The 27,738-nt window shown below is 47.1% G+C and overlaps 1 long non-coding RNA gene across 1 annotated transcript; it reads right to left on the bottom strand.

Moving 5' to 3' along the window:
- Nucleotide 1: 1 nt before the first annotated feature.
- Nucleotides 2–9,368, bottom strand: LOC103636654 (uncharacterized). Its single transcript, XR_558108.1, has 3 exons — nt 9,285–9,368; nt 9,109–9,198; nt 2–12 (listed from the first exon to the last, which is right to left on the bottom strand). It is a non-coding gene; the product is annotated as an uncharacterized lncRNA (long non-coding RNA).
- Between the last annotated feature and the right edge of the window lie 18,370 nt (nt 9,369–27,738).

Genomic DNA, 27,738 nt, shown 5'->3' with positions numbered 1-27,738 from the left:
GTCCATTGCTATCTGCACAAGAGCATCAGAGTAGTATATGAATGAAGTGCAATCCTATCAAGTGGAACTGGCAAGTGCACAAGAGCACGGATCAAACATGTGCCATCAGTCTAGATAGCTCCAGGAAATAGTTACTCTCAACTCTGAAGAGCAACCAGAAAAATTAACATGCTGAAAGGGAAATGTGCCTTTGGGCCATTTCTAAGTATTTTGGTGATTAAGTGCAAACACAAGTGCTTAAATGTGAAAATATGCCCATGGATGAACAAAGTGCAAATCACAAGGTAAGGTATGTTTCTAAGCCTTAGTACATTGGTTTGTGTACTAATATTCTTGTCTAAGTGTTAGAAACAGGAAGAAGAAGAGGAGTGGAGGGCTGCTTCGGGCTGGGGCACCGGACTGTCCGGTGTGCACCGGACAGTGTCCGGTGCGCCAGACCAGCGCGGAGCAAACCAGTCGCTCTCGGGTTTTTCTCCGGCGACTTCGGCTAAAATTCACCGGACTATCCGGTGTGCACCGGACTGTCCGGTGAGCCAACGGTCGGCCGGGCCAACGGTCGGCCGCGCGATCGGCGCGCGACACGTGGCCGAGCCAACGGTCGGAATGGGGCACCGGACTGTCCGGTGTGCACCGGACATGTCCGGTGCGCCAACGGCGCCCGGATCTGCAACAGACAGCAACGGTCGGATGCGCTGTTTATGGAAATAAATCGGGCACCGGACAGTGTCCGGTGTGCACCGGACTGTCCGGTGCGCCCGATGACAGAAGGCAAGGATGGCCTTCCAGATTTGTTCTCAACGGCTCCTAGCTGCCTTGGGGCTATAAAAGGGACCCCTAGGCGCATGGAGGAGTACACCAAGCAACCTTAGAGCATTCTTGATCATCCACACTCAGTCTTTGCGCATTCGTTTGTCATTCTCAGTGATTCGAGCTCGTTCTAGTGTGAACTTTGAGATAGTCTCTTGAGCTCGTTTCTTGGCCGTGTGTGTGCGCATTTTGCTGTGGATTTGTGTGTGTTGCTTCCCTCCCTTACTCCGTGCTTCTTTTGTGAAATTCAATTGTAAGGGCGAGAGACTCCAAGTTGTGGAGATTCCTCGCAAACGGGAAAAGATCAAAGAAAAGAAGAACACCGTGGTATTCAAGTTGATCATTGGATCACTTGAGAGGAGTTGAGTGCAACTCTCGTCCGTTGGGACGCCACAACGTGGAGTAGGCAAGTTTTGTACTTGGCCGAACCACGGGATAACCACCGTGTCATCTCTGTGATTGATTTCTTGTGGTTATTGTGTTTTGACTCCTCTCTAGCCACTTGGCCATACTTGTTCTAACACTTAACAAGTTTTTGTGGCTTAAGTTTTGAAGTTTTACAGGATCACCTATTCACCCCCCCCTCTAGGTGCTCTCAATTGGTATCAAAGCCGTTCTCTTCAAGAAAGGGACTAACCGCCCGAAGAGATGGATCCTAAGGGGAAGGGAATCGTGATCAACGACACGGAAAAGGAGTCCTTCGTCAACGAGCCAAAAGATGATAAATCCAACGACTCTGGCTCGGGCCACAGACGTAAAGATGGGAAGAAGAAGAAGACAAGGCGCATCAAGGAGATCGTCTACTACGACAGCGACGAATCCTCTTCTTCCCAAAAGGACGACGACAACGACTACAGGAAGACGGTCAATTCAAACTTTTCATTTGATTATTCTCGTATTCCACATAGTTCGAATTCGCATTTGCTTTCCATTCCTCTCGGCAAACCTCCACACTTTGATGGGGAGGACTACGGATTTTGGAGTCATAAAATGCGTAGTCACTTATTCTCTCTTCATCCAAGCATATGGGAGATTGTAGAGAATGGAATGAAATTTGATAGCTCGGATAGTCCTATGCTTATAAATGAACAAATCCATAGAAATGCACAAGCTACTACTGTTCTTTTAGCATCTTTGTGCAGGGAAGAATACAATAAGGTGAGCGGCTTGGACAATGCCAAGCAAATATGGGACACCCTCAAGATCTCTCACGAGGGCAACGACATCACCATGCTCACCAAGATGGAGTTGGTGGAGGGCGAACTTGGAAGATTTGCTATGATAAGGGGGGAGGAGCCAACCCAAACATACAACCGGCTCAAAACCCTTGTCAACAAGATAAGGAGCTATGGAAGCACGCGATGGACGGACCACGACGTCGTCCGCCTAATGCTAAGGTCCTTTACCGTTCTTGATCCTCATTTGGTGAATAATATTCGTGAGAATCCCAGGTACACCAAAATGTCGCCCGAAGAAATTCTTGGAAAATTTGTAAGCGGGCGGATGATGATCAAGGAGGCGAGGTACGTCGATGACGCGTTGAACGGTCCAATCCACGAGCCTCAACCCATTGCTCTCAAGGCATCGAGAAGCAAGGAGGCACTACCAAGCAAGGTGGCGCAAATTGAGGCGGCCGGGCTTAATGATGAAGAAATGGCTCTCATCATTAAGCGCTTCAAGACGGCGTTAAGGGGTCGCAAGGAGCATCCCAACAAGACCAAGACGAAGGGGAAGCGCTCATGCTTCAAGTGTGGTAAGATTGGTCACTTTATCGCTAATTGTCCCGATAATGATAGTGACCAGGAAAAGAAGAGTGGAAAATGGGAAAAGAAGAAAAATTACAAGAAGGCAAAGGGCGAGGCTCATATTGGAAAGGAGTGGGATTCGGATTGCTCCTCGTCCGACTCCGACAACGAAGGACTCGCCGCCACCGCCTTCAACAAGTCATCCCTCTTCCCCAACGAGCATCACACGTGCCTCATGGCTAAGGAGAAGAAAGTAAGTACTCAAAACTCTACTTATGCTTCTTCTAGTGAGGATGAGTCGAGTGATGATGAAATAGACTATTCATGCCTATTTAAAGGTTTAGATAGATCTAAGATTGACAAAATTAATGAATTGATTGATGCTTTAAATGATAAGAATAGGCTACTAGAAAAGCAAGAGGATCTCTTGTACGAAGAACATGATAAGTTTGTAGAGGCTCAAAAATCCCTTGCATTAGAAATTAAGAGAAATGAAATGCTTGCTTGTGAATTGTCTACATGCCATGATTCAATTTCTAAATTAAAGAGCATTAATGATGACTTAAATGCTAAACTAGTAGAAGCACAAAAATCCAACTCTTGTGTTGAACATGTTGAAATTTGCACTAGGTGTAAGGATGTTGATATTAATGCTTGTAGTGAACACTTAGTTTCCATTTCAAAATTGAATGATGAATTAGCTAGTCTTAATGCCCAACTTAAGACTAGCAAGAGTGAATTTGAAAAACTAAAATTTGCAAGGGATGCCTACACTATTGGTAGACACCCCTCAATTAAGGATGGGCTTGGCTTCAAGAGGGAAGCCAAGAACTTAACAAGCCATAAGACTCCTATCTCCACCAAGGAAAAAGGGAAGGCTCCTATGGCTAATAGTGTTAAGAAGAATCATGCTTTCATGTACTATGATAGGAGATACTCTAGAAATGCTTTTAGAAGTAATGATGTTTTTGATTCACATGCTTATGACTCTTATGCTATGACTGCTTCTAGTTCTCATGTTATGCATGGTAGAAATGTGTTTAGAAGAAATGTTGTTCACCAAATGCCTAGGAGAAATGTAGTTCATAATGCTCCTAGGAAAGTAGTGAATGAACCTTCCGAAATTTATTGTGCTCTAAATGCTTTCTTTGCTATTTGTAGAAAGGATAAGAAAATTGTTGCTAGGAAGTTAGGGGCAAGATGCAAGGGAGATAAAACTTGCATTTGGGTCCCTAAGAATATTTGTGCTAACCTTGTAGGACCCAACATGAGTTGGGTACCTAAGTCCCAAGCCTAAATTTGCCTTGCAGGTTTATGCATCCGGGGGTTCAAGCTGGATTATTGATAGCGGATGCACAAACCATATGACGGGGGAGAAGAAGATGTTCACCTCCTACGTCAAGAATAAGGATTCCCAAGATTCAATCATATTCGGTGATGGGAATCAAGGCAAGGTAAAAGGGTTAGGTAAAATTGCAATTTCTAATGAGCACTCTATCTCTAATGTGTTTTTAGTAGAGTCTCTAGGTTATAATTTGCTATCTGTTAGTCAGTTGTGCAACATGGGGTACAACTGTCTATTTACAAATATAGATGTGTCTGTCTTTAGAAGAAGTGATGGTTCACTAGCTTTTAAGGGTGTATTAGACGACAAACTTTACTTAGTTGATTTTGCAAAAGAAGAGGCCGGTCTAGATGCATGCTTAATAGCTAAGACTAGCATGGGCTGGCTGTGGCATCGCCGCTTAGCACATGTGGGAATGAAGAACCTTCACAAGCTTCTAAAGGGAGAACACGTGATAGGTTTGACTAACGTGCAATTCGAAAAAGATAGACCTTGTGCAGCTTGTCAAGCAGGTAAGCAAGTGGGAGGAGCACATCACAGCAAGAATGTGATGACCACTTCAAGACCTCTGGAGCTGCTGCATATGGACCTCTTCGGACCCGTCGCCTATCTGAGCATAGGAGGGAGTAAGTATGGTCTAGTTATTGTTGATGACTTTTCCCGCTTCACTTGGGTGTTCTTTTTGCAGGATAAGTCTGAAACCCAAGGGACCCTCAAGCGCTTCCTCAGGAGAGCTCAAAATGAGTTTGAGCTCAAGGTGAAAAAGATAAGGAGCGACAACGGGTCCGAGTTCAAGAACCTTCAAGTGGAGGAGTTCCTTGAGGAGGAAGGGATCAAGCACGAGTTCTCCGCTCCTTATACACCACAGCAAAATGGTGTGGTAGAGAGGAAGAACAGGACGCTAATCGACATGGCGAGGACTATGCTTGGAGAGTTCAAGACCCCCGAGCGTTTTTGGTCGGAAGCCGTGAACACGGCTTGCCACGCCATCAACAGGGTCTACCTTCACCGCCTCCTCAAGAAGACATCATATGAGCTTCTAACCGGTAACAAACCCAATGTATCGTACTTTCGTGTATTTGGGAGCAAGTGCTACATTCTAGTAAAGAAGGGTAGAAATTCAAAATTTGCTCCCAAAGCTGTAGAAGGGTTTTTGTTAGGTTATGACTCAAATACAAAGGCGTATAGAGTCTTCAACAAATCATCAGGTTTGGTTGAAGTCTCTAGCGACGTTGTATTTGATGAGACTAATGGCTCTCCAAGAGAGCAAGTTGTTGATTGTGATGATGTAGATGAAGAAGATGTTCCGACGGCCGCTATACGAACCATGGCGATTGGAGAAGTGCGGCCACAGGAACAAGATGAACGAGTTCAACCATCTTCCTCAACTATGGTGCTACCCCCAACTCAAGACGATGAACAGGTTCATCAACAGGAGGCGTGTGATCAAGGGGGAGCACAAGATGATCATGTGATAGAAGAAGATGCGCAACCGGCACCTCCAACCCAAGTTCGAGCGATAATTCAAAGGGATCATCCCGTCGACCAAATTCTGGGTGACATTAGCAAGGGAGTAACTACTCGTTCTCGATTAGTTAATTTTTGTGAGCATTACTCCTTTGTCTCCTCTATTGAGCCTTTCAGGGTAGAGGAGGCCTTGCTAGATCCGGACTGGGTGTTGGCCATGCAGGAGGAGCTCAACAACTTCAAGCGCAATGAAGTTTGGACACTGGTGCCTCGTCCCAAGCAAAATGTTGTGGGAACCAAGTGGGTGTTTCGCAACAAACAAGACGAGCACGGGGTGGTGACAAGGAACAAGGCTAGACTTGTGGCAAAAGGTTATGCCCAAGTCGCAGGTTTGGACTTTGAGGAGACCTTTGCTCCTGTGGCTAGGCTAGAGTCTATTCGTATCTTGCTAGCATATGCCGCTCACCACTCTTTCAGGTTGTTCCAAATGGATGTGAAGAGCGCTTTCCTCAATGGGCCGATCAAGGAAGAGGTGTACGTGGAGCAACCCCCTGGCTTCGAGGATGAACGGTACCCCGACCACGTGTGTAAGCTCTCTAAGGCGCTCTATGGACTTAAGCAAGCCCCAAGAGCATGGTATGAATGCCTTAGAGATTTCTTAATTGCTAATGCTTTCAAGGTTGGGAAAGCCGATCCAACTCTTTTTACTAAGACTTGTAATGGTGATTTGTTTGTGTGCCAAATTTACGTCGATGACATAATATTTGGTTCGACTAACCAAAAGTCCTGTGAAGAGTTTAGCAGGGTGATGACGCAGAAATTCGAGATGTCGATGATGGGTGAGTTGAACTACTTCCTTGGGTTCCAAGTGAAGCAACTCAAGGACGGCACTTTCATCTCCCAAACGAAGTACACGCAAGACTTGCTAAAGAGGTTTGGGATGAAGGACGCCAAGCCTGCAAAGACGCCGATGGGAACCGACGGACACACAGACCTCAACAAAGGAGGTAAGTCTGTTGATCAAAAAGCATACCGGTCAATGATAGGTTCCTTGCTTTATTTATGTGCTAGTAGACCGGATATTATGCTTAGCGTATGCATGTGTGCTAGATTTCAATCCGATCCTAAGGAATGTCACTTAGTGGCGGTGAAGCGAATTCTTAGATATTTAGTTGCTACGCCTTGCTTCGGGCTCTGGTATCCAAAGGGGTCTACCTTTGACTTGGTTGGATACTCAGACTCCGACTATGCTGGATGTAAGGTCGATAGGAAAAGTACATCGGGGACGTGCCAATTCTTAGGAAGGTCCCTGGTGTCATGGAATTCTAAGAAACAAACCTCCGTTGCCCTATCCACCGCTGAGGCCGAGTATGTTGCCGCAGGACAGTGTTGCGCGCAACTACTTTGGATGAGGCAAACCCTCCGGGACTTTGGCTACAATCTGAGAAAAGTCCCACTCCTATGTGATAATGAGAGTGCTATCCGCATGGCGGAAAATCCTGTTGAACACAGCCGCACAAAGCACATAGACATCCGGCATCACTTTTTGAGAGACCACCAGCAAAAGGGCGATATCGAAGTGTTTCATGTTAGCACCGAGAACCAGCTAGCCGATATCTTCACTAAGCCTCTAGATGAGAAGACCTTTTGCAGGTTGCGTAGTGAGCTAAATGTCTTAGATTCGCGGAACCTGGATTGAATTGTAGCATACATGTAGTTATGCTTTTGATCATGTTCCTTTTTACATTATGTTGCTTATTATGGTGCTCAAGTTGTACAAACACTCCCTGGACCTCACAAGTCCGTTGCAAAGTGATGCACATGTTTAGGGGGGAGATGTGTTACAACTTGACCCTTTGAGACTAACCATTTGCATGAGTTTGCTTGATTTAGTCTCGAAGGTGGATTGAAAGGGAAAAGGTGGATTTGGACCATGAAAGACTTCCACTGCACTCCGATGAGAGGGTAACTAATTCCAAGTTCATCTTTAGACTCTTATTGCCTTTGTATTCTTATTGAAGATTTTGGTGAGGCAATGGGGTTAAAGGGCCAAGATTGATCCCGTTTTGGTGCTTGATGCCAAAGGGGGAGAAAATAAAGGCCAAAGCAATAAATGGATCAGCTACCACTTGAGAGATTTTGAAAACAGTAGAATAGAGTTTTTGTTTTGTTAAACTCTTTTATTGTCTCTCTTGTCAAAAGTTGGCTTCTTGTGGGGAGAAGTACTGATTATGGGAAATAGGGGGAGTTTTTGAAATCTTTGATCAATCTCTTTTGGAATGACTCTCTTTATGCTTCAACATGTGTGTTTGATTTAGAGATAGAGATTTGAGTTTGATTTGCAAAAACAAACCAAGTGGTGGCAAAGAATGATCCATATATGCCAAAATTGAATAAAACTCAAAGTTAGTTTTTATTTGAAGTAGTTTTGCACTTGTTCCACTTGCTTTATGTTGTGTTGGCATAAATCACCAAAAAGGGGGAGATTGAAAGGGAAATGTGCCTTTGGGCCATTTCTAAGTATTTTGGTGATTAAGTGCAAACACAAGTGCTTAAATGTGAAAATATGCCCATGGATGAACAAAGTGCAAATCACAAGGTAAGGTATGTTTCTAAGCCTTAGTACATTGGTTTGTGTACTAATATTCTTGTCTAAGTGTTAGAAACAGGAAGAAGAAGAGGAGTGGAGGGCTGCTTCGGGCTGGGGCACCGGACTGTCCGGTGTGCACCGGACAGTGTCCGGTGCGCCAGACCAGCGCGGAGCAAACCAGCCGCTCTCGGGTTTTTCTCCGGCGACTTCGGCTAAAATTCACCGGACTGTCCGGTGTGCACCGGACTGTCCGGTGAGCCAACGGTCGGCCGGGCCAACGGTCGGCCGCGCGATCGGCGCGCGACACGTGGCCGAGCCAACGGTCGGAATGGGGCACCGGACTGTCCGGTGTGCACCGGACATGTCCGGTGCGCCAACGGCGCCCGGATCTGCAACAGACAGCAACGGTCGGATGCGCTGTTTATGGAAATAAATCGGGCACCGGACAGTGTCCGGTGTGCACCGGACTGTCCGGTGCGCCCGATGACAGAAGGCAAGGATGGCCTTCCAGATTTGTTCTCAACGGCTCCTAGCTGCCTTGGGGCTATAAAAGGGACCCCTAGGCGCATGGAGGAGTACACCAAGCAACCTTAGAGCATTCTTGATCATCCACACTCAGTCTTTGCGCATTCGTTTGTCATTCTCAGTGATTCGAGCTCGTTCTAGTGTGAACTTTGAGATAGTCTCTTGAGCTCGTTTCTTGGCCGTGTGTGTGCGCATTTTGCTGTGGATTTGTGTGTGTTGCTTCCCTCCCTTACTCCGTGCTTCTTTTGTGAAATTCAATTGTAAGGGCGAGAGACTCCAAGTTGTGGAGATTCCTCGCAAACGGGAAAAGATCAAAGAAAAGAAGAACACCGTGGTATTCAAGTTGATCATTGGATCACTTGAGAGGAGTTGAGTGCAACTCTCGTCCGTTGGGACGCCACAACGTGGAGTAGGCAAGTTTTGTACTTGGCCGAACCACGGGATAACCACCGTGTCATCTCTGTGATTGATTTCTTGTGGTTATTGTGTTTTGACTCCTCTCTAGCCACTTGGCCATACTTGTTCTAACACTTAACAAGTTTTTGTGGCTTAAGTTTTGAAGTTTTACAGGATCACCTATTCACCCCCCCTCTAGGTGTTCTCACATGCCATGGAGACAGACAATTTACTTTCATGGACTTCTTCACATCGCCCTCCATGGAACCGTACGGCTTCCTCTGCGGTATCCTCAACAAGTACGAAATATCCTCCAGCGATTCCTGCCAAATGTAGGAATGTAAGGCAACGCCCAGACGGAAGAATCGAATAAGCAAACCTACATGCAAATCCTCAGGAGCAGGCAAACCTGTATGGCCTTCATGTTCGGGTTAGCGGGGATCGCCCTCCTCAGGGCCAGCTCCCCGGTCCTCGGCACCTTAGTGTCAGGCGATGTACGGGTGGATGGTGGCTGGCTTGACATCGTAAGCAGCGCGGAGTGGCAATTGCAGAAGGCGAGCTTGCCGGGGGCGACGGGAGAGCGACGCGAGAAGTGGATCTAGGGATAGAGCGTCGGGGAGGGAGAATGTGCATCGAACAGGGAGGGGTCCATGGCGCACCAGAACCTAGAGCGCACCAGGGGGCTCTCGCCGGCGGCGACTACCATGCGGGCCTCGCGCGTAGGTCCTCTCCCCGGCCACCGTATGCCTGGCCGCATCGCCCAGCGCGACGGCGGCGGAGGCTAGCGAGGCGAGGCACCCAGCGAGCGGTGCGTCTTGAGGAGCAGCACCCACATGGTATGCGTGGAGTTCTTGGAGCGCCCCGCTGGAGAACGGCGAGGGCGGTTCGACAGCGGAGGGATTCGCGGCGGGATGCGCGGAGCGTGCGCTGCGGCGGACAGACGGGCGTGCGGGCGTTTCGCGCAGGCGGGCGTTCGGTTGCGGCGATTTTCGCGGGGGCTGGGCGCGCGGTAGCAGGAGGAGTTGGTAGAGGCGGGGGCAGTCTACGCTTCACTCTTAATAGTTGTAGAGATATAGGTTGAAACTAAAATTTAATTTTTACTATTATACTCCCTCCGTCGTAAATTAAAAATTATTTTAGTTAATTAATGGATTCGTACAATATTTGATGTATGTGTTTTATGCATGTATTTAGATTTATCTTCATCCATTTAAATATAAACATAAAACCATGAGCTAAAATGACTACTATTTTAGGATGAAGAAAGTATATATTATGGTAGCATATACAGTGTACAAAAGGTAAATGTGGAAAAATGATAGGAGGGTGCGAAGTGAGTATTGGTACTATAGAGTTGTGCCTACCACGTCACCACAACACAAATCTAATGACACAAGAATTTTTGGACCTATTTGGGACAACTTTTTCTAAAAAAACTTTTTTGATAATCTAGATTCCTAGCTAATCTAGCTGCTATGAGAATCTGGATACCACAAGACTTGCATGTGAAGGAAGATGAAGGATTTGGACGATTTGGGATTTAGGAAGCGACGGATTCCTCCTGTCATGACGACTCGGTGAATTCTACGTTCACGTACATTTAGGTGATTTTCATAGAAGTGATTCTCACATAAGCCAGATGAGAAGCAAAGTTTTTGGCTGTTAAAAGCCTATTCTGATGACTAGAAGCCGAAATAAATAGGGTCTTTATAGAGGTTCGGTCCGTGGAGTGTGTAACACCCTACATTCTCTTTCTGGTCGTGGATTTCTGTATGATAGGTGTGTACAATATTACAAGGACCAAGTCAAATGGGGAGGAACAACTTATTTAGAGAGGTGTAGGATAAGACAAGCTAAACTAACTTCTTTTATTGTTGGTTTGGATGGATTGCTTGCAAGTCTATTGTCTTGGGTTTGGTTTTATGAACATAGAATTGAACATCGTCCTACCAGAGCTTTTGTAGTCCAAAGGAGTGGAAGCGTTACAAGTATATACTTTCTATGACCAATGCTTTTCATAGGGCCAACCACTCATCTCATGTCACGGGATTATATGGTGTATAACGTAATCTGATGCAATCATGTTGTTTTGCTCTCGATGTATTAATGATCATCATACCTTTTATTCCAAGTCGGTTCCATACGGTATCTCATGTCTACATGTCATGGTATATCTCTACTATATCTTAAGGACACAGTGAGGGCGTCCACCCGGCATCACCGTGCCCCCGCATATCTCCTCACGCGTGTCTTCCTTCTCCGGCTGCCGAATGCCACGCGCGACCCCCCACCAATGGCGCCCTTCCTCCCCCAAATGTTGTCGAGTCCCCCACCAACGACGCCCTTCCTTCCTCGGCAGCCCGCCCCTGCTAGCTCCGCGCTCCGCACGCCCCGCCAGCCGTCACAGTGATGTCGCCCTTCCTTCCCCGGCTGCCTGCCACCTCCGCGCCCCCACCAAACCGGAAGGCGAGATCCGCCGCTAGCTCCGCGCGCCCCGACAGCCGTCATAGTGATGTCGCGTGGGTCGGGGAAGGAAGTCTGCGCGAGTCGCCGCCGGAAAACTCACCAGACATCACTGTGCCCGCCGCCGGGATACCCGCGTCCGCCGCCACGTCATCCCCACCTTTCCCCCTGTTCAGCCCCTCCATGCCCCCACCCACACGCCCCATTCCCTCCCCCGTAGTCGTAGCCCCCGCTGCCTAGCCCCACTAGAAATCCCATCCTGCCACTCCCCACCCCACCGACGGAGACAATGCGCGATGCCTCCCTCCAAAGTCGTCCACCTCCCCCTCCAGCATCGCACAGCACACACACACACCCTTGCGCCAACGCCATTTCCATGCCTGGATAGATCAAGACTACGAGGTAGCATCAGATGGCTCTATAGAGATTGGAGGCAAGGATGGAGGTGTCGGCGGGGTGGTGAGGATGAAGGCGACTATGATGAGGCGGAACCCGGACGACATGATGGAGGCGAGCCGGTGCCGGTGACGATGATCCCACGACCATGGATGTCGCCAGGACATAGCTGATGCCGGAGGAGGAGGCGCTCCGGCTCTGCACCGGTTGCGTCCACTTCTAGACTTCCTTGCCTCGCTTGTCACCTGCAGGAAGGTACGCCCACGTCATCCCCACCCCACCCCTTCATTGTCCCTTCGTTATGAATCTGCATCCCCTCACCTCCACAATGTTGCAGCGATGCCCAGCTTGGAAGAATTTGGGGATGAGGAGCCCACGTCGCAACGTTCTAGATAGCGAACAAACGAGGGCAAAAGAGAGGAAAATACATGTTCTGCAAGGTCTGGGCTACACCACGTCTTCACCTGCGGTCACACCTCGTGCCTAAGACTGGTTAGGATTCTTGACAATGGGGTAGTGGGTCATCTCTAGCGCCTGTCGGGTCAGTACTTGATCCTTGATGAGTTCTTTGCTTGGGTTCTGACCATCGATCAGAAGCCTTCTGGACCGATTCTCCTCTGGTTCTTAAGTTGCAGTTAACAAGATTTGAGAAGTTACTTCTGTGTATACTACTACTACGGTTGGATTAGGCTAGGTTACATAGAGCGACTTATTAAGTTAATGATGTCCTAATAACGATGTGCAACTGTTCATCCTCTTGCGTGTGATCTGTTCATGCGAGTTAATCATCAGTTAAGTTGTCACCGTAATAAAAATTGTTTCTTAATTTCTCAAAAGCTTCATATGTATACATAACCAAAGTAGTCGTTCTATGTACGGAATGAAATAAGGATCTCTCCAAATCCAGATAAATTTCTTCTTTTTAGGTTTCATCGGAATGAAAAGTGCTTCCTTGATATACTTTTCTCTATCTTCTGAGTGGGCCATACTCTTGATACTTATTTACATTGGTATTATGGGTTCTTGTCTTTTATTTATCCTTGATATGCTTTCCTCTATCTTCTGAAGTTTTTATCTTGAGAAATCTGCTTTCTGTTCTACTATTGTGAAGTAAATCTACTCACAATTTCTCTCGATAAGGAAACACTTGCATCAGAAGTAGTCCTAACCCAGAAGTCAAAAGTAGTGTAAACCTTGAAGTCAGAAGTAAGGCTAAAATAGAAGAGGAAAGTAGGAAGCTCTTTGCCAGTAGAGGCAAACCATTTCTCTGATGAACTTGAACCAAAGTTGGAGGATGTTAAGAATGGGGAGGAGGTCTAAGTGAAAAGTAAAAGTGGGTTGCGTCGTGATGCCAACTACCCCTACCATGGTCATCTACTTGTTTCTCATTTCCCTGCCAGACTGGTATTTTGTACTAAATTGGAGGCCAAAATCGTGTGCTCTCTTTATGATGGGCTGCCATACTAAATTTAAGGGTGAGCTAGATGACATGGCCAAAACCTAAACTAGGGGCCAAAATCATACACTTGTGCTTCTCAAAATTGCAGTAAGGAAGTGAACCAATATGATTAGGGCACTTTTTTGAGGCTAAAAGAATTCCTTTTGCAAGTAAGGCTTGTTAGGATGGGAAGATAGAGGTCAAGTTTCTCATGTTTCAGTCCAAAATGGAACTAAATCTAAAATCTGTGGAGCAAACCACTCAATCCAGATCTCTATTTAATCAAACATTTTTGTTATGATGCAATTCCACGTGAAATAGCCATATGGATATGTAACAACATAAATCTGTTGAGTGGGAAATAAGTTTCTATAATACATTTATGCACCCAGGTGACAAGAAAAAATATTTTGTAATTTCTATAAAAACATGATGCATTTTTTCTCAATTCATAGTGTGATGTTATTCCTCTTTTGCCTTTAGAGAAGCCCATAATACAAAGGGATAAGAAGTCACCAAACATTTCTAAATCACCGGTCTTCATCCAGTGACAACAGAAATAACTAAGAGGCTCCACCATGTATGTGGTGGGAGGCAAACTCAAGAGCTAGAAAGTTGGATGGTACTTGTTGGGGCGAAGGCAAACACGCCACCCTTCACTCAACGACTTCGTCCTCTCCTCTCCTTGTGCAGACGAAGGCTAAATCCACAGAACACACCAGAACAAGCCGAGGGCGCCGATCGGACGGAGGCCTGTGCGACCCCCTTCGATCTTGCGGTGCAAGACGAAGGCCCTACCGATGTCTACGAACCTCCCGCTCCCTCACCACTGGGGGAGGCCCATGTGTGACTCGGCCCATAGTGATGGGCCCCGCGAGGACAAGTGTGGTAAGGGTCGTGTCTATAATAGAGTTTACCTTAATGACTATCTGTAACCTTCCCTCGTGGGAATATTCTGGGGATAAACCGGGTACTCGAGGGTCTAAACGTCTTTGACAGGAATAGGCTGCCCCTCGAGTACCTATAAATACCCCCGTACAGTGCCCAGGCACAGAGAGATGAACAAAGCTTTTGGATTCCGTGCTAAACTTTGCAAACACGCTTTCCACTTCCCCGTTGGATCAAATTGCCCAGGAAGGCAGGTTCCAACATTTGGCGTGTAACACCCTGAATTTGGGGTATAAAATTTCTTTCTAATTATCATCCAAATTCATGTGTTACTCTTCTCTTTCTCACTCTAGGTTCTATCTCTCTCTAGATTCTCTCTCCCTTTTTCCCTTTTAAGTAGCTTAAAGTTAGGGGGATTTAATTATTTATTTTTGCTAAAACATTATGAGTCATGACATGTTGCATTATGCTGAGCTTAAAACATTCTTTGAAGTGTTGCACATGTTTAAATTTATATGAATTTGAAACCTAATTTGAATTTGGAATTGAAAACCCTATAGAAAAGAAATAGAAAAGGAATTAGAAAATACAGAGAAAAATAAAAAAGAGAAAGCAGCCCAAACCAGCCCAGCTAGGTCGTGCGCCCGCGCGCCCGCGCCGCCTGACAGGCGGACCCGCCTGTCAGCAGCTCTCTCTCTCGCGCGCCCTCCCTCTCTCGCTCGCTGCCCAGTGGGGCCGACCTGTCGGCACCAGTTTCTTCACTCGTGCGCTTCTCTCTCTGCCTCGCAAGCCTGGTTCGCCAGTTGCTGAGCTGTTGCCCCGCGCGTCCCCTTTTCTCTCTCTGCACCATGGGCCTGCCCTGTCAGATCCGCCCTCCCCGCGCCCGCCGTGGACCGGTGAGTGCGCACTCGCGCACGTCACCGGATTTCTCGGCCACGACGCCCGCCCACGCGCCCAACTCCCTTCTTAGAGCCTTGCCAGTACCCCGCGCTTGCCCCCGCCTCATTTCGCACAGCATTGCCCTCTCTCGCGCTCTGCCCTCGCCGCCAGACGCCGCCGGAGACCCGCGCCCGCGTTCCCGACCATCCAGCTCGCTGGAGACCGCGCCAAGCCTCCCCGATCTCCGCCCCGAGGTGAGACACCTTTGATCGTGCCCAATTTTCCCTATTGCGCTCTATGCTTGGCCAATTTTGGCACCGCTGGTGCTCGGCCGCGACAGTCCGCCGTGCTCGTGCGGTGGCTGGCCAATTTAGCCCGGTCTAGTTCCCCGGCGTTAGTCCCTAAGGTGCCTCTGCCTCTACTGAAGCTAGCCCAGGCCTTAGCGCGCCTTAAGCCCCTCCCCGTGGTCGGAATGCCTCGTCGGAGTTCATCCGGTCCGCCCGAGACCCTCTCCTCGTCGTTCTCCCCTCTCTGCCTGTGGATTCATGGCCTCTTCCCCGCCATTGAGTTCGCCATGGCGTTCTCTCCCTCTCTGCTCAACTCCAGCGACCCCGGAGCCACCCTAGCTTGCGCCTGCCTCAACTCCAGCGACCTCACTGCCGCGGAGAGAGCAACGCCGCCCGCAGCCGTTCACCCATCCCCGATCTGATCCCCTCCGTCCGATCCTAATCGCACGACCCAGATCGTGGGTACCGTTTCGCGCACGCGCGCCCTGCGCCCCTGGCCCGTCTGTCAGCACCCAAGTCCCCCGGCGCTGGGCCCGCTCGGTCAGTGCGCTCTCCCCCTCTTTCCTTGCGCCCCTGGCCCGCCTGTCAGCGCTCGCCCGCCCGCGCGCGCCCTTGGCCGCAGATCTAATCTCAGTCGTTGGTTTTAGATCTGACGGTTGAGGGAGCCTGATACCCCTTCGCGTGGTTGTTTTGCGTAAGAGACCCTCAGTTTGTTTAGAATCAACCCGTCGTCCCTGGTTTTCGCGCACAGGCCCATGTATTCTTGCAGATTGAACCCTGGACTTTTAAATATTCACAGAATTAGACCTATTTTCATATTTTGAATTCCCAAACTTGTCTATTTCATATCTTTTGTATATGAACTCCAAATTTAGTGCTTCAAATTGCAAAATGTTCATAGGATTATTCTTTGTTTAAATAAAATAGTTTCATTTACTGTCTGCACAGTCTAATTTCTATGATTAAGTATGAACTAATGTAGGTGTAGATTTATTTATTTAATAAAATAAATAAAAGGAGAACCCTAGAGATTTAAACATGTTTAATCTTGTGAGATTAATAGTGTGTATTACATGAAATCATCTCTGTTCTAATTTTTAGGTCACAACAAAATAAATTGAACTATGTTATGTATTTGTGAGTAACACTTAGAGAAATAATAATCTATTTCCAAATGAAGTTAGTTTATGTTATACTCTGAACTCATTATCCCTTATGTAGCATTGTGTCTTTTTAAGATGCATCCCTATGTTTGTACATGTTTGGTGTGTTGTTCATTTGTACTTTCCAAATGTATTGAATGCATGCTCGCTTTATTTAGACAACAATCAGTCCAAGGTTCCTGAGTGTGTTGTTGGAGACCTCCCTGAGCAACAACCTGGTGAAGGCAAGTGTCCTCTGACCTATTATGTCCTACATACTTTATGATTCACTGTCCCACATTACATTATCAAAACCTAAGGATTGACTAGTCTGTATTCACTTATCCTTGTTTACCTTTTGGGTTATCATGGTTAGCATTTTGCTATTGCCTTGACTTTAATTAATGAACATGATGTGAACATTTATGATACAATACTATTACCCTGATTATGTTGATGATCTGGTGATACTCTAGGGGACTCAGGCCTTTTTCCTGAGTACCTCTCCGTAAGGACCTATTCGTGGAGTGATCACCCGGGATAACAGTGCAACCATGAGGGTGGAATAGGACGCCCTTAACTGATTAATTAGATAAACCTAGGGGTGTAGTTGGCTTTGCTGGAGGGCCGTCAATGGGGGCCGGGGTGTAGTGCTCGCTCTGTCAAGGTTGGGGTGCAGAGGTTCATTCGATTTGGTTTTGTTAGTCACCCACCTTGGGGAGGTGTACTGCGTTTGTACGACTGGCAAAACCTAACGAGTAGCTATGCACCAGGGGAGTCTTTGTAAAGGCTACGTAGTGTATCCCTGGCCATTCACCTTGGTAGTAAAGATCGGGTCTGTACAACCCAGGCTGGAAAGGGATCACGACTCGTGGGTAAAGTGTGCAACCTCTGCAGAGTGTTAGAAACTGGTATATCAGCCGAGCTCACGGTTAAGAGCAGCCTTGGGATCCTCTTTGATTAGAAGAACTTTGGATACTTTGATGATGATGGTTAACAATGTTGTTATAAGTCTGATCTCTGGTATTTCCTCTTTTGAGGGAGTACTTTTGGGTAATAACTGGGTTTATTACTAAAACTTGGCTCTACCAATAATAATAAATACTTGACCAACTAAAAGCAACTGCTTAACCTCAACCCCATATATAGCTAGTCCACTTTAGCCAAATGGGACATTTGCTGAGTACGTTGATGTGTACTCACCCTTGCTTTACAAACCACCCCACCCTAGGTTGTCCCCACTGTACTCAGTGCTCAGGAGGTGATGCTGGCAACATGGAGGACTTCGAGGAGTTCCAGGATTACGACGAGTTCTAGTTTACTTAGTGGCAAACCTCCAACCAGCTGCCTGTGAAGGCTTAGCATCTACGTTTCGTTTCTCTGCACTTTGATATTTATGTTGAACAATGGTTATGTAATAGACTCTGTGGATGTCTCAGACATCTTGATGTAATAAAGTACATTTCCGCTATTTATTTCGAGCATTGTGTGATGATGTCTAATTATGTAATCGTTGTGTACGTGAGTTCTGATCCTGGCACATACATGGTTCGCATTTGGTTTGCCTTCCAAAGCCGGGTGTGACATGGCGCCCACCGTTCGTGCTACGAAAAACAACCCGTGATGGCCCCTAAGAGAGCGAATTCGAAGGCTGCTCCATCCATTGACGACGCGGCGAAGGCAGCACTACTGGCGGAAAAGAAAGGCAAGGCCCTCGCGGACACCATCCCCCAAGAGGCCTTTGAAGATGACGTCGTCAACAGCAAAAGACAGCGCCAAGACCACCCCACCCTAGACGGCACTATACGCACCTGCAGTTCCGAAGGCGCACCACAAGCACCACCACCAGACTTCGCTCCACCAGAGGGCGAAGACACCATAGGGGACGAAAAAGTCACCGGCATCTCAACCGAAGACCAGCTAAAGTTGCGAGCTCTGCGCATCAAAAACGACCACCTGCAGAAGCAGAAAGAAGTCCTCAAAGCTAAGCGCCAATGAGTCACAATGCAAGCCAAGGTGTGTCAGATGATACAAGATGAGGAGCAAAGAGCGCGAGAGCTAGAGCAAGAGATCGCACTCATGCAAGGCAAAGGCCAATACAACCTGCAGCGCGGACCCCTCGCACCGCCAGCGCCTCTCCAGCAGTACATTCAAGCCGGAGACCCATTCATACCATAGCGCAACCCCTTCATCCCACCCGCCGCAGCTTTCCAGGGGATCAACTATCTCGACGAGCGAAGCCCCCTGGCTCCGCAACTCCAGGCATCGCCCTGGCCCACCAACTTCAAGGTCGGCACCTACCCCAAATACAACGGCAGCATCGACCCGACTCAGTACACCATGAGCTACCAGGTAGCCGTCGCATCGTCCGGAGGGGACGACGCCACCATGGCCAAATCCTTCATCATCGCACTCGAAGGTCCGGCCTTGACTTGGTACACCAGGTTACCGCCATTGTCCATTAAGTCCTGGAAAGGGCTTCGCGACAAGTTCCTGCTCAACTTTCAAGGGTACCGACCCGATATAGACGCCCTGGCCGAGTTATCCCTCTGTAAGCAGCAAGAGAAGGAAACCATTCGCGAGTACTACAGGAAATACCTGACGCTTAAATCGCAACTGCGATCAGTTGACGACCACATCGCAATCCATTACGCCATCAGCGGTCTTCGGGCAGGCGTCCTGTACAATCATTGCATCAGGGACCCACCCAAGAATCTACAAGAGCTATACCAATTATTTGAGAAGTATGCCAGGTCTGAGGAGCTCCATCAACGCAAGGTTGAATCTCAGAGAAAGCCCAAGGACCCTCCGCAGTCCAGCAGAACCTAGACCAGACCGGCGCAACCAGACCGTAGCATCCCAAAAATTCAAATCTTGGAATTTTCTCAAACTTGCTCTAAATTCAAAATGAATTTCAAATTTCATTTCAAAATGTTTGTTTGCAAGTTGATATCAGCAAATAAAATATAGTGGTCTATATTCTTTCCAAAATCCTCCTCAAAATATTCTACAAATATTTCCCCAGTGATCATCCTCAATTTCTTTTCAGAAATACTGCCCAGATATTTCCCTAGTGATCCCCTTCAAATTGTTTACAGAAATACTGCCCAGATATTTCCCTAGTGATCCTCTTCAAGTTCTTTCCAGAAATACTGCCCAAATATTCCACCGATATATCTCCAGGTATTTTCCTCTTGAGAAATACCTTCATAATCATTTTTCGAGTCCCTATAAATATTTTCTTCATAACTTTCTTCATGCTCATACGTATACATATGCCTCCAGTGTCATACGGTGAGCTCTACAAGCTAATTACACTCATATAAGACAAATCCATGATAATCTCCCACTAATCCTCTCATCCTCCCACTAATCCTCTCATCCCTCCCCCTAATCCCCCCACCATGGCTATAAATAGAGGGGCAAGGGCCTCCTCTCATCCCACCCCAAGCATTTCATGGCAACTCTCTCCCCCCCACATACACACCCACTCCATGTTCCACACAAGCACACACTAGCACAAGGATCGTTCGATCGTTCTTCGATCGTTCGTCCCCTGTTCTTAGTTTGTTCGTTCGTTCGTCCGATCGTTCGATCGTTCGTCCGATCGTTCATGGTTCGTTCGTCCGATCGTTCGATCGTTCGTCCGTCCAAATAATCTTTTTTTCCTACCATTATGCTGCCGAAATTCCGATCGTTCGTTCGTTCGATCATTCGATCGTTCATCGTTCGTTCATAGTTCCTATTCATCGTTCATCATTCGTTCATAGTCCCTATTCATCGTTCTTCCATATAATCTTTGTCCTGCCGTTATGCTGCCGAAATTCCGATCGTTCGCTTGTCCGATCATTCGATCGTTCGTCCGTTCGTTCATCCAAATAATCTTTGTCATGCCGTTATGCTGCCGAAATTCCGATCGTTCGTTCGTTCGATCATTCGATCGTTCATCGTTCGTTCATAGTTCCTATTCATCGTTCATCGTTCGTTCATGGTCCCTATTCATCGTTCTTCCAGATAATCTTTGTCCTGTCGTTATGCTGCCGAAATTCCGATCGTTCGTTCGTCCGATCATTCGATCGTTCGTTCATAGTTCCTATTCATCGTTCATCGTTCGTTCATAGTTCCTATTCATCGTTCGTTCATACGACTATTCACAATCACTATTCATCGTTACTATTCACTGACACTGTTCACCATCGTTACTATTCATCATTGTTACTATTCATCATCGTTACTACTCATCGATGATATCTAGTAACTTTTTCGTCGTCACTATTCATCGTTACTATTCATCGATTAGGCGATCACCCCAAATTTCAACTACTCATACATCATGCTGTCCAGTCCACCTAAGACCAGCCAGACCCATATTCCAGTCATACGAACTCCGGTGACTGTGATTTCCCTTCTAGTGGGAACTTCCCATCTGGTCACCCATCCCAGGTTTCTCCAAGTTGAGCACGCTTAACTTTAAGATTCCTTCGAACCAGGCTTCCAAACTCCGATTCCAATAATTCTTGTTTCTAAATTCTTATCAAACTATTCCCTATCCAACCATGTCATCCCTTAAGCATGGTCCATATTCCAGAAAACTCCCAAAATACTCTTGTCCCATATTCTGCCTATAACTCTCTTGTTCATACCAAGTCAGACGATTCATTCGTCACTATTCTCACCAACAGTGAACTTCACTGTGCTACACCACATACACTCAGCTATAAATACACCTAGCTACCCTCTCGCTCTCCACACACACTCAACACCCTCAGCCAAGGCAAACACCCCACCCACTCAGTTACTCCGCTCTGCCGGCTACACGCATAGTGTCGCTTCGCCTCCAGTCCACCCTCCTGGTAAGCACCTCCGCTCCACCACTAGTAGTATCTCAACACCACATGACACATATTCTACTCAAGACTCTACCCATCCATGTATCACTATTCTGACCACTATACTAAATATTTGTTGGTATACTTGCTGGTTTGTATGTTTGCTTGTTCATGTTGCATAGTTATCGGAGTGTTCGTGCCGTCTCGTGGAGGCCAGATCTGCAAGTCTACGCCAGGCAGTGGAGCTAGAAGCCAGTTCCGCGAGCTCCCCTTCGCCGAATAAGCACGACAAGCTCACTGGATCCCTTTGATGCATAAATTACCTATGATTTTTCAACCACAACCCTCAGCCTGTTATTTTATGCATGATATGATTTTGAGACAAGTTATTATGGCCACCCAGCCGCTTGCCGCAACCAATCCCTGATATATATGTTCCAAATGATTTGAGAAAAGGTGTGAGTTTTCAAAAGAAAATGCTTTTCAAAATGTGTATGATGAAGGGTTTTCACCCTTATTACCTTGTGAGTGGGATAATCAGGGACTCCCTGGTTTAGGGGAGGGCCTAAGGTGTTGGCTCAGCTGGTTTAGGCGTGAGCAGAAGGATTGTGCCCTCATATAAGGACCGGTTTGTCATCTTCACTACCTGTACTCATGATAAGTACAACCACTCGAGACTGTGTGGGCAGTCACTCAATCTGAACTCGTACGGTCCAACCCCAGGGTTATGAAGGCTGGGGAGCACCGGGAGGATAAGGAGGGGGAAAGTTTTGTCTGGTTTGGACATGGTGGTGGCCTGACTCCTTCCGGATAACCGTTAAGGTTAGGACGTGTGGGGAAAGAAAGAGAGTCGGATTCGGGTCTCATTGGCCATGGGATCGCAGAGCCAAACTAGTGGGTAAAGTGTACACCTCTGCGCAGAGTTTGAAAACCTATTCGAATAGTTTGTGTCCACAGGAATGGACGAGTCTGGTGTGGTATGGCAATTAATGTTTTGTTTTCCAAAAAAAAAGATGCTTTTGAAAAGTGGTTTTTAAAAAGGTTCGGCGGTTGAGCCGTGAGCTATGGTGGACGGGAAGTCCAGTAGCTATTTTTGAAAATGAAAACCAGTGGGAACTGTTGAGATACCTGGATGGTTTAGTCCAGGGGATTTTGTTATAATGCTGAAAAACTTCCTGCTCCTTTTGGAGAGGATGCGCTTTGCAAAAATACAAAATGTTTTTCAAAATAACTCTGCATAAAATATTGTTGTTTCTGCAAAATATCCTGAGCTCCACATATTCCATGCATTATATCTGATTTCCCCATTCCGCGGGTGAAGGTGGGCTGCTGAGTACGTTTGTACTCACCCTTGCTTATTTGTTGTTTTTCAGAAAAAGGAGATCGGGTAAGAGTTACGACTGTTCCCAACCTTGCCTGTGGCTGTTGGACCGCTGAATTGCTTCACTGCGTATATCGGGCTGCTTCAACCCCACTCTGATGATATGTCCCGAGTTGTGGACCAACTCTTAAAGTTGTTCGCCACCTTTATAGGTTTGTCTCGTTTAAGCAGATCTGTAATCATCTGATGTATAAATGTGTTTACTAGCCTCCTTGGACTAGTAATTGTATCACATTTGAGTCCCAGAGGATTGGGGACGCTTCACAGACTCCAATCGGGACAATCACAATCATCAACAGGTGCACAACATAGCCAATCAGCACCCAATCGGAGAGACCTCCCGTCGTCAGGAATACCCCCCCAAGGTCGCAGCAACGGCGCAAGAGGAAGAGGCCACGGACGGACATAACAGCCCCACATATTATATTACTTGTTTCACGGCGAAGACTGCGCGCACCCAACAAGGGATTGTCCGGAGACCAAGGCCACCAGGGATAGAATGTCCAGAGCACAACCAGCCGACAACCAGAGGGTCGTCGCGCACACATACCATCACCAGCAACCCTACCACAACGAGCAAATCCAGCACCTACCCAACCATGCTTACCAACACCATCAAGAGGTCCAGGTTCTACCACCACCGCCTCCGCATCACCCAAATCCTCTACACCACAACCACCCCCCACAAGCACCCAAACAAGAAGACTTCGCTGAACCACCATATCGCGGAGTCATCCACATGATCACTGGGGGATCAAGCGTGGACTTCGACACAAAGCGGCAGAAAAGGGACCACTACCGAAGTGTGAACCATGTCGTTCTCACTGGCCCAGTGGTGCAAACAAAGTGGTCCCATGTACCACTCACTTTGACGCCAGAGACGTTGACTTGCGCAGCGCTCCTCACGCAGACGCCATGGAGATCAACCGCATGGTAGCAGGCTGGGACCTACACAAGGTGCTGGTCGACAATGACAGTCAAGATGACATCATTTTTTTGCACACATTCGATCGCATGGGAATAAGCCATAGCCTCCTCAAGCCTGCGAACAATCCTCTCTACGGCTTCGGTGGCAAGGGCACCTTCCCCGTCGGCAAGATAGAGCTCCCCTGTCATTTGGTGTAGCACCCAATGCACTAAGTGAGCAGGTCACTTTCGACATTGTCGACATGGTCTACCCATACAATGCCATAATGGGTCGGGGCTCGATCAACAAGTTTGAGGCGGCAATTCATGGACTCTACCTCTGTATGAAAATCCCAGGCCCGCAAGGCGTGATCACCGTCTACGACGACCAGCAGACATCGCGCAACATCGAAAGGGACTTCGTTCTAGGGCAACGGAAAGTACACTGCCTCACGACAGAGCGTGAAGGTTTCAAAAGCAATCGCCCGGTTGAAGACGAAAAAGTCAAAGTGTAGCTCCAAAGCAACGACGGAACGAAGGCGGTACCCCTCGACCCGGCAACGCCGAGGCAAACGGTAATAATAAGCGAAGACCTGACCTCGCGAGACGAGGAAAAACTCCTTTCCTGTCTCTCCCAAAACAAGGATGTCTTCTGATAGTCGCCTAGAGGGGGGGTGAATAGGGCGAAACTGAAATTTACAAATATAAACACAGCTACAAGCCGGGTTAGCGTTAGAAATATAAACGAGTCCGTGAGAGAGGGCGCAAAAACAAATCGCGAGCAAATAATCAAGTGTGACACACAGATTTGTTTTACCGAGGTTCGGTTCTCTCAAACCTACTCCCCATTGAGGAGGCCACAAAGGCCGGGTCTCTTTCAACCCTTCCCTCTCTCAAACGGTCCCTCGGACCGAGTGAGCTTCTCTTCTCAAATCAAAGCCGGGAACAAAACTTCCCCGCAAGGGCCACCACACAATTGGTGCCTCTTGCCTTGATTACAATGGAGTTTTGATCACAAGAACAAGTGAGAAAGAAAAGAAGCAATCCAAGCGCAAGAGCTCAAATGAACACGGCAAATCACTCTCACTAGTCGCTAGGGCTTTGTGTGGAATTGGAGAGGATTTGATCTCTTTGGTGTGTCTAGAATTGAATGCTAGAGCTCTTGTAGTAGTTGGGAAGTGGAAAAACTTGGATGCAATGAATGGTGGGGTGGTTGGGGTATTTATAGCCCCAACCACCAAAAGTGGTCGTTGGGAGGCTGTCTGCTCGATGGCGCACCGGACAGTCCGGTGCACACCGGACAGTCCGGTGCCCCCTGCCACGTCATCACTGCCGTTGGATTCTGACCGTTGGAGCTTCTGACTTGTGGGCCCGCCTGGGTGTCCGGTGCACACCGGACAGGTACTTTTTGCTGTCCGGTGTGCCAGTATGGGCGTGCCTGACCTCTGCGCGCGCAGAGTGCGCATTAAATGCGCGGCAGAGAGCCGTTGGCGCGGAGATAGCCGTTGCTCCGGAGTCGCACCAGACAGTCCGGTGCACACCGGACAGTCCGGTGAATTATAGTGGACTAGCCGTTGGCTTTTCCCGAAGCTGGCGAGTTCCTGAGGCCGACCTCCCTTGGCGCACCGGACACTGTCCGGTGTACATCGGACAGTCCGGTGAATTATAGCCGAGTCGCCTCTGGAAATTCCCGAAGGTGGCGAGTTTGAGTCTGAGTCCCCCTGGTGCACCGGACATGTCCGGTGGCACACCGGACAGTCCGGTGCGCCAGACCAGGGGTGCCTTCGGTTGCCCCTTTGCTCCTTTGTTGAATCCAAAACTTGGTCTTTTTATTGGTTGAGTGTGAACCTTTTACACCTGTATAATCTATACACTTGGGCAAACTAGTTAGTCCGATTATTTGTGTTGGGCAATTCAACCACCAAAATTATTTGGGAACTAGGTGTAAGCCTAATTCCCTTTCAATCTCCCCCTTTTTGGTGATTGATGCCAACACAAACCAAAGCAAATATAGAAGTGCATAATTGAACTAGTTTGCATAATGTAAGTGTAAAGGTTGCTTGGAATTGAGCCAATAAAACTACTTACAAGATATGCATGGAATGTTTCTTTCTTATTTAACATTTTGGACCACATTTGCACCACATGTTTTGTTTTTGCAAATTCTTTTGTAAATCCATTTCAAAGATCTTTTGCAAATAGTCAAAGATAAATGAATAAGAGTTTGCAAAGCATTTTCAAGATTTTGAAATTTTCTCCCCTCGTTTCAAATGCTTTTTCTTTGACTTAACAAAACTCCCCCTAAATGAGATACTCCTCTTAGTGTTCAAGAGGGTTTTGATATACCATTTTTGAAATACTACTTTCTCCCCCTTTTGAACACAATAGGATACCAATTGAAAAATACTTTTGGAAAGTACTAAGTTTTTGAAATGGGTGGTGGTGCGGTCCTTTTGCTTTGGGCTCGTTTCTCCCCCTTTTTGGCATAAATCGCCAAAAACGAAATCATTAGAGCTCTCGAAGTGCTATCTTCCCCTTTGGTCATAAATAAATGAGTTAAGATTATACCAAAGGCGAAGTCCGGTCCTTTAGCTTTGGGCTCTTACTCTCTCCCAAAGACGAAGTCCTTTTCTTTGATGCTCATTTCTCCCCAAAGAATAGAGAGTTGCTTGGAGTGATGGCGAAGTATGAGTTACGGAGTGGAAGCCTTTTGTCTTCGCCGAAGATTCCAATTCCCTTTCTATACACCTATGACTTGGTTTGAAATAGACTTGAAAACACATTAGTCATAGCATATAAAAGAGATATGATCAAAAGTATATAAATGAGCTATGTGTGCAATCTAGCAAAAGAAGTTGCGAGAATCAAGAATATTGAGCTCATGCCTAAGTTTGGTAAAAGTTTGTTCATCAAGAGGCTTGGTAAAGATATCGGCTAATTGATCTTTAGTGTTAATATAAGAAATCTCGATATCTCCCTTTTGTTGGTGATCTCTAAGAAAATGATACCGAATGGCTATGTGTTTAGTGCGGCTATGCTCGACGGGATTGTCGGCCATTTTGATTGCACTCTCATTGTCACATAGCAAAGGGACTTTGGTTAATTTGTAACCATAGTCCCGCAGGGTTTGCCTCATCCAAAGCAATTGCGCGCAACAATGACCTGCGGCAATGTACTCGGCTTCGGCGGTGGAAAGAGCGACCGAATTTTGCTTCTTTGAAGCCCAAGACACCAAGGATCTTCCCAAGAACTGGCAAGTCCCTGATGTGCTCTTCCTATTAATCTTACACCCTGCCCAATCGGCATCGGAATAACCAATTAAATCAAAAGTGGATCCCCAAGGGTACCAAAGCCCAAACTTAGGAGTATAAGCCAAATATCTCAAGATTCGTTTTACGGCCGTAAGGTGGGATTCCTTAGGGTCGGATTGGAATCTTGCACACATGCAAACGGAAAGCATAATGTCCGGTCGAGATGCACATAAATAAAGCAATGAACCAATCATCGACCGGTATACCTTTTGATCCACGGACTTACCTCCCGTGTCGAGGTCGAGATGCCCATTGGTTCCCATGGGTGTCTTGATGGGCTTGGCATCCTTCATCCCAAACTTGTTTAGAATGTCTTGAGTGTACTTCGTTTGGCTAATGAAGGTGCCTTCTTGGAGTTGCTTTACTTGGAATCCTAAGAAATACTTCAACTCCCCCATCATGGACATCTCGAATTTCTGTGTCATAATCCTACTAAACTCTTCACATGTAGACTCGTTAGTAGACCCAAATATAATATCATCAACATAAATTTGGCATACAAACAAGTCATTTTCAAGAGTTTTAGTAAAGAGTGTAGGATCGGCTTTTCCGACTTTGAAGCCATTAGCAATGAGAAAGTCTCTAAGGCATTCATACCATGCTCTTGGGGCTTGCTTGAGCCCATAAAGCGCCTTAGAGAGCTTATAGACATGGTTAGGATACTCACTGTCTTCAAAGCCGGGAGGTTGCTCAACATAGACCTCTTCCTTGATTGGTCCGTTGAGGAAGGCACTTTTCACGTCCATTTGATAAAGCTTAAAGCCATGGTAAGTAGCATAGGCCAATAATATGCGAATTGACTCAAGCCTAGCTACGGGTGCATAGGTTTCACCAAAATCCAAACCTTCGACTTGGGAATATCCCTTGGCCACAAGTCGAGCTTTGTTCCTTGTCACCACACCATGCTCATCTTGCTTGTTGCGGAAGACCCATTTGGTTCCTA

The sequence above is a fragment of the Zea mays genome, chromosome 8 (assembly GCF_902167145.1).
Source record: "Zea mays cultivar B73 chromosome 8, Zm-B73-REFERENCE-NAM-5.0, whole genome shotgun sequence".
NCBI lineage: Eukaryota > Viridiplantae > Streptophyta > Magnoliopsida > Poales > Poaceae > Zea > Zea mays.
This window is presented reverse-complemented; position numbering and strand designations above follow the sequence as displayed.